Raw genomic sequence first — 8,379 nt, forward strand, 5'->3', positions numbered from 1 at the left:
TATTAAGTTAGATTCATGTCCAATGAACCTATATCTTAAATTTCAAGTGTTTAGACCCAAAATTGTCGGAGGAGTTTGGTAGAGTTATCAAACGTCAAATCGTTGAATTTTATCCCTTAACAGCCAAATTTATGGCCGAAAACCAATCACATCGATTTTCCCAAATCTCAGTTCCCTGTATATCAAATTTCGAGTTTGTAGACTAAAAATTGACAGAGTTATTGCATAGGGAAATGTACACACACACATACACGTTCACTTTTATATATATATACCAACCCTTATTTAAGAAGCTCAATATAATTATAGAACAATACAGTGAATGAAGGACAAAATATGGTCAACATCATGAATTTTGGAATATAGATTTTTGTCATTCATTCACCATATACATATATATAAATTCGTACTCCTATCTGTTATTTTATTTGTTCAAAATGTGTCTTACGTTATTTAATCTTTCATTTATTTCATAATTGCAAAAATATACAATAAAGAGATCATCTTATTTGCATATGACATTAAGAAAAATCGATTTTACTAAATAGCGGTATCTTACTTAATGCTTTTATCAAGAGAATTATTTTAAGTATTCTATTTTAAAGTGTTATTTGATAAATTTTAAGCAACAATTATATTGATAATATATTTAATTTAATTTCTTTTGGCATTAATATTTCCAACAGCGACCTTTTTTAGAGTTATTTGCCCCTAGATGTTATGCATAAAAAAAAACGTTCACCAAATATCACTTGGTAATTTTATTAAGTTTCTAGCTGGAAAAATAATTCCTTGTAGATAGAAAAATGTTTGGCTTTTATTGTTTTTATTTTTTTAATATTAAAAAAAAAACGAAAAAAAACTGAAAAGATTTTATTTGTTTGTTTTATTTTATTCTTTAAACGGCAATACAGAAATCGGTAATTTTTTACGATGTAATCCAGCGTCGTGAAGATCTACTGCCCCCTCTCTAAATTCCACAATTTACACTTTTTCTTCTCTTTTTTTTTTGTTATTTTCATCGATTACAAACTTAATTTTCTAATTAAACAGGTAACTTTATACGAGGTAACCCAGCGGCGTTTAATCCCTAAAAAAATGGAAATCTACTTTCTTTTCAGCCTAATACATATAAACAGCCTTTATAAATATTATGAGAGAAGAAATTTTGAAAAATAAAATAAAATAAAATACCTTTGTTAGAGTGGGGGTCACTTTTTTATATAAATTTAACGTAAAATGAGTACCCACTTTTTGGCCACCAAGCGTTCAACGAAATCCGCTTGACTACTTTGTTTAGTCATACGTCGAGAACATCACCAACATGACCTCCCACAACAGTCAAGCCAGCCTGATCACTGCCATTCATCGAGTATTCGCCAAGTATTTGCCAAGCTTCTGCCAACACTTGTGGAAAAGGCATGCTCCCAATTCCGGACCCATATCGAGGTGGCGATTAAGGCTGAAGGCGGCTACATTGAATAGATGTCCACTTTACTAAATAATCAAGTTATCAGAATTGATTTTTTTCAATAAAAGTTTTAAAATAAAGCTGTAGTGTTGTTTTCTTTAGAGCGACAATTTTATCGTTCCACCCCGTACAGCATGCATTTTGCTTTCTTGTTGGTTTGCAAAAGTATTTTTTTATATTATTTTGCTTGTGTTCCGTGAGAAAACATCAAAGACGAGTACATAATTTGATCCTCAAATAAAAGAGTACATAGTTTAGTCATTAAATAAAAAGTACTTTGTTTAGTCTGGAACTGGGAAATGCCTTTTCCATATGTGCCGGCGGATGGCAGTGATCAGGCTGGTTTTTGGTATTGTGAGAAGTCATGTTGGTAATATTCTCATTGTATGAACAAACGAAGTAGTCCAATGGGCTCAGATCGGAGGAGAAAGGGGGCCAGTGAGAGAAGGGTACAAAGTCATAGCACTCTTTCTAAAGCCAAGCCTGAGTCTCTTTGAACTTATGGGCCGATGACAAATCATGCTGACACACCCAGGGTCTTCCACCGCCCACCTTATTGCACTAGGGTATCACCATACTCTTCAGCACATTCAGGTACACTTTAGTGTTGACTTTCAAGCCAACTTTAAAGATGTAAGATAGCATGGTGTGGCCCCTGAAACCACACCAAAGACCGTGTGTCGTCCAATGCATTACCATGCCCACAAGCACTGAACTATCCAAATTTGCATTTTGAGGGTGCTGGCAATGATCCTGTTGTCATAACTTGGATCATTAGAGAGCATGATTGTATAGTGACGCAGCTCCGATCTCGCTTGTTGAACATTGTGTCATTTTCACACATGATAGAAGGCTCCTATCACTCTTGGGATTTGTACACAACTGGCCAAGTAGTAGATGGTCTGCAACAAAAAAAGAGAAAACCTGTTTTCATCAAACGGATATTGAATCATGTCTTTTCTATGGCAACAATTTTATCGTTCCACCATCTAGTAAAAAAAAGAAATGGCACTTGTGTTCTTTAGGTTGCCACTGATGATTATTTTTTCTAGTTTTAGAAGAGTTCTAGATGAGAAAAAGGGGAGACAATGCAAAATTTTAAATTCTTTGTTGCAATATTTTGGTTCTATAATGGGGTATGATCCCACACAATCGGACGATTCTATTTATAAACGATGCTGCTAAGAACTAATGAATCAAATTAATTCACGTTCTGCTACCAACCAATCAGAAACTAGAATTGCTTCATAAATATTAAACCTTTTCTGGAGCAATTTCACATGTTCTTTTCCCGGGTTTCGACACGGTAAGAATATTTTGTTCTGTGGAACTGTCTACTACAAACAAGTCACCTCCCAGGACTTGTGTGTAACAGCGAACCATCTGAAACTGTTCTGAAACTCAAAATGGCTTACACTTCTAGATTCTTACTTACTGAAGTAGATGGAATTCATTCATGGCATTGATTATTTCTGTAAAAAGATTGATTCACTACTTTCCATAAACTCATATATATATATGGTGACTGCCACTTCTTTACAGAAGATGGCCAACCCTCACGATACGATGGCGTGTGAGTGAGTCCGCATATGATTCCACATAGCCCCACCCGGCCTGCACAGTTTGCCGCATATTCTGCAGGATAACCTTGTTGGTGACCGCCCCCCTCCCTCCCGTGCTCCCAGTTCATGTCCCGCGTGCGTAGTTCCATGACTCTTGAGGCCTGCCTTTGACAGGCACACCCTGCCGCATATCCTGCATGAGTACACGGGGTCGAGATCAAAGTCCCCTGTATCCTCTTGCTTTCGTAAGGCTCGCTTTATAGTGGTGTGCTCAACTCTCAAAACCTCCAAACTCTCACATCCCGCGTAGACGTAGCGCCTCCAACTTTCCCGGTCTTCAGCTATCTCTTCCCACCTTGTTATTTCTATGCCAAGTGCCCGCAGGTTTCCCTTAACTACATCTTTGTATCTTTTCCGAGGTTTGTGATTGGGTCGTTTGCCACATTCAAGCTCCCCATAGAACAACTGCTTAGGTATCCTATAATCCTCCATTCTCACTACGTGACCTGCCCATCGAGTCTGGTTTCGAAAGACTCGAGCCTCTATATATATATGATATATATATATATATATATATATATATATATATATATATATATATCATATATATATATATCATATATCATTCCACAATGCATTCCACGGTGGCATTTATTTTGCAGTTCTATAGCTAATCTTAATTCAACCTAACCTTAGCCCTAAGCCAACACATGTCTAGACAGGGCTTACAAAAGTAGGTCAAGGGTGTGTGCACACACAGTACATTACAAAAAATGTCTTATTTTCTTATTTTTCACCTTTACACAGATAATTCGATTATGAATTAAATCTTTTTTGTTATTTTTGTCTTCACGACTTTTTTTCTTCAATAAAAAGGTATTTTGTCGTAACTTACTTATTCTGATCATGTTACTAAGAGAGGGGGAGGGCAGCTATCAATTCAAGTGGCTTGCTACAATCAACAAAACAAAAAACGTGTGTCCAGCAAATCTGTAGCGAATGAGAGACATTTTCCTGTTTCCTAATACAATGAAGTGCAAAACAATAACTAAACACAAAGCAATGACGACAAATATATATTCAACACACAAATACGCGCGCGCACACACACACACACACACACATATATATATATATATATATATATATATATATATATATACCTACATCATTACCTACATCATGTACACCTCTCTCAAAAAAAAAAACTAGTTGGAGTATTCCCAAGAGTCACTTGGCAGCCCAGTCTCTTATGTACATACAAAGAATGATATAAAACAAAATTAAAATTAAAAAAAATATTTCCTTCAGTAAAAAAAAACAAAAACATTTGGCATCATTTTTTTTATTCCATTTTTTATGATTTGATCGAATGTGATTAATGTGATCATTGTTTTTTTTTTGTTCCGTGGCAAAACAGATGCCAGTGCACATATCAATTAAAATTAAGGTACATTTATCGACAACAATTCCTCTTGCCAACAATGCTGATTCCAATATGAAATATCAACATATCAAATATATATTGAAAAGTTGTAACAAGATTAAAGGTGAATGTTTCAGAATTATGTTGAGAACGGAATTTGCGACATAAACTTTTATGAAGCAGTTTCCACTAGAAATTAAAAGATATAGTATGTAGGATTATGGTCTCATAGACAGGAATTCTAAAGTGATACTTTCAAAGTAGATAGTAAAATCTTCCTCTTTGGCATGTGAACTGATTTGTTCCGGACGTCTTTTTCAGAGCTCTTTTTTTTTCTACTAATAACTCTTATCAATGCAAAAAAAAATTTTTTGAGTGGTAAAGGCTAACAATGTTGGTCGATTCTCATTTTACTGATGAAAGGATGGAAAAAATTTAATGAACGGAAAAAAATGGATTATGTACTAGGATAGTTTATGACATATAGTCGTCTACAGGGACGGTTTGTGATGTAATTGTGATTTATAACTGAGATGACAAACAAGAAGATCTGTGACAATTTTGAAGATTCCTACTGAATGACTGGAATGAAAATATTTTGTAATCAGTAATTTCATAGTTGATCACTTATTACATAAAATTTCGGCAGAAAGGAAAAATAAGAATTATTACTACATATTTGTCTATGAGTTCAGGGACAGGAAATCCGAAATGATATGCAATGATGAGTGTAGCAGAAATCTTTCTCTTTGGCAGTTGATCTGATTGGACTAAGACGTGTTTTTTTTTAACCCTGTCTTCGTTCATCCCTCTCCAAATAAGGGGCAAGCAATGGCAACCTGACGTAATGTGTGACTTTACAGTGCATTAGAAGAATAAACCATTAAAGATCATGATGCAATGGAGTAATTGTTTCGTTGTTTTTTGTTTTTTTGTTGTTTTTTTACTAAGATCATCATTATTATCTTATCATCATATTCCGTTTAATATTTGATTTAAAAACTGTGTTGCACGGCAAGAGAAAGGAAAAGAAGTTTTTGCTATTCTGACTTCACAACGGCTAGCATGAATGTTTCAATAGAAAAAAAGAGAAAAACAGATGACATCATCCACTGAGTCTATTATTTCTAACATGTCGAACAGCTGCTTTCTGTAATTGAGATGACGGTGATGCTGACAAGCCCACCCATCGTTCCGAACAACTTATTATTTACAATGCTAACAACATTGTAAAGCTCAACTAATTTGATTGTAAATTTCTTAATTTTTAAAATGAGGACTGACTATTCGTATTATTTGGTTATTCCCACTACTGTTCTCATTTTCATAACACGGGTTATAAAATCCGTAAACATATACGATAGACCTTTACGTCATAAAAATACAAAGCAGCTAATACAGAAGGACCTGTATTATCTTGGACTCAAACACACATTTGTAATTTGTACACTTTGTAATATCATTATTGCTTGATATCAATTTAACTTCGCTTGAAATTAATTAAATGTGATACACTATCTAATTTCTATGAACGAAAACGTCTAGATCTCCTTTGATTAAGAAAATATTTTCTTTATAGGCTACGAAAGAATATCATATTCCAATAGCTGCAACTACCTGGATTCAGTAGCCCGCAATGCATTGATGTAATTTTAACTTAACTTATTTAATTAAAAGAAGTGATAATGTCGGAGTTACGAATAGACGGAAAGTAACTAAGGGAAATAACTTTTAAACTTAAAATTAAAATAGAAGTTATCTTTCTTGTATTTTGAACTTTTTAGTTCAGCATTTAAAACTGTCTACATTGTAACAGCAACCGCGACGGATAGGAACTTCGAATCTCCTAACTGCATTCTCAGCCATCACTGCCATCCGTAGTTGTTGTCGTCTACGGTTCCAGATGAGCATTGTCTGAAGATAGCGGTATCAATCCCACTCAAAGCGTGCCAGAGGTTAATTGGCCAAAAATGTGGTGAGACGACAACAATTACGGATCGCAGTGATGGCTGAGAATGCAGTTAGGAGATTCGAAGTTCCTATCCATCGCGGTTACCACCTGACGAAGGCCAGAGGAATTAGTTGGCCGAAACGTTGTGAATAAACAATCCAATAAAAAAAAAATGAAAAACAATAACTAATAAAGATGAGACTAATAGTCCGAAATAAAAATAAATTAATATATATAATGCTCATCTCAAAAAATGAATTCCGATTAAGGAATAATATATGAAATGTTTCTTGTAAAAAATTTTGGTTCAAGTATTTTATGTAGTCAACTTTATGAAGTTTTAGGGAACCGGCGAAGCCAGCTAGTAATTTAATAAAATAGATATTGAAACAACATGATCTTCACAAAAATAGTTAACAATGTATTTGGCATTAATTATTTAAGGGACAAACGACACTGTAATAATAATATTTTAATAAAAAATATCCATTTAGAGAAAAGGTGGTATAAATATAAGCAAAATGAAAATAAAAAGATTCGCTGGTAACGCTGAGTAGGACAGTTAGAGGACAAACCCAACGAAACAACGGTAGTATATGACAATAAAATAAAACTAGTAAAATAAGAGATTTAAAAAATATGCTGCAAAGAAAATAACAACGAAAATAAATTGCGAAACAAAGTGAAAGTGAAACTAGATCCAATCTAAAAGTAAAAGTGAAAGTACAAATGAAATAATTTGACAAATAACGTTGTAATGAAAACAAAGAAATCCTCAAGATCGAGAGGATATTTTACATAAAATAAAACTAATCAGACCAAATATTTTTTATACATCTGTAAATCTTTACATACCCACCTCCTCCTCGTCAGGGTATCAGGGAATAACTGACCGTGGGTATGGCAGTAACACTTTCTAGTAGACTGGACAAAATTGGGTAACGGCAATTCTGACCTCACTGACTTTCACCCTGTCACTTTATGGTTGTTGTAATTAATTATATCTTAGTATGTCAGATTGGAACGGCTATGGCGGTGGAAAGTATCCATGTTGGTGTGAATGACCAAGGGAAATTTGATAACCTGGGTAGGAGTCCGCAAGCTTTTCAGTTTCAAAATGTCTGACCTTCATTAATATTGAGACCCCCTTCCTCTCTGTTATGTATTCATCTTCATTGAATCATTCACAAAGGCAGACATGCAAGATTGTATATAGACAGACCCGCCCACACCTAAGAGAGGGAAAGGGTCAGACAACAGTGTTATTAATAATGAACATCCTATTGATTTACTTTTGCTGAGATTCATTTGGATAGAAACGTTTTTACAATGATGCACATAAGCAAATAGATATACACTATAAGAAGGGGAACGAAAAAGCACATTATATATATATATATATATATATATATATATATATATATATATATATATATATATATATATATATATATAATGTGCTTTTTCGTTCCCCTTCTTATAGTGTTATATATATAACATGCTTTGTGCATTCCTAAAGCATTCTTTGATAAACACAGTTTCAGTGGATTTATTTCTAGGAAACTAAAACTATACAACCATATAAATATATATGGCTGAATAATCGGCATAATCGCGTTGACACACCAGTTCTCGTCAGATCACCGAAGTTAAGCAACGTTGAGCCTGGTTAATACCAGATGGGTGACCATTTGGGAATTCTAGGCGCTGTATGTGCTCTCCGCTTATCTCGGCATTTGTTTCCAGTCGTCCTGTCCATACACTTTACTTTCCACTGGTATTTAACAATGCCGACTAAGGAGAGGTGTGGTTGGAGATTGGGTTTCACACTCAGACCCCCCTACGTGGGCATCTATAGTCTGTCAAAGACTGAAGGAGCCTGTTATATATATATATATATATATATATATATATATATATATATATATAGTATGTTTATTTATACAAAAATTATGGCTACATATGCATA

General features: G+C 34.2%; 1 pseudogene; it reads left to right on the plus strand.

Moving 5' to 3' along the window:
• The first annotated feature begins 8,009 nt into the window (after nucleotides 1–8,009).
• On the plus strand, nucleotides 8,010–8,126 carry LOC145285080 (5S ribosomal RNA; annotated as a pseudogene).
• The last annotated feature ends 253 nt before the right edge of the window (nucleotides 8,127–8,379 follow it).

Source organism: Euprymna scolopes, chromosome 9, assembly GCF_053919585.1.
Source record: "Euprymna scolopes isolate OS-2025 chromosome 9, ASM5391958v1, whole genome shotgun sequence".
Taxonomy (NCBI): Eukaryota; Metazoa; Mollusca; class Cephalopoda; order Sepiida; family Sepiolidae; genus Euprymna; species Euprymna scolopes.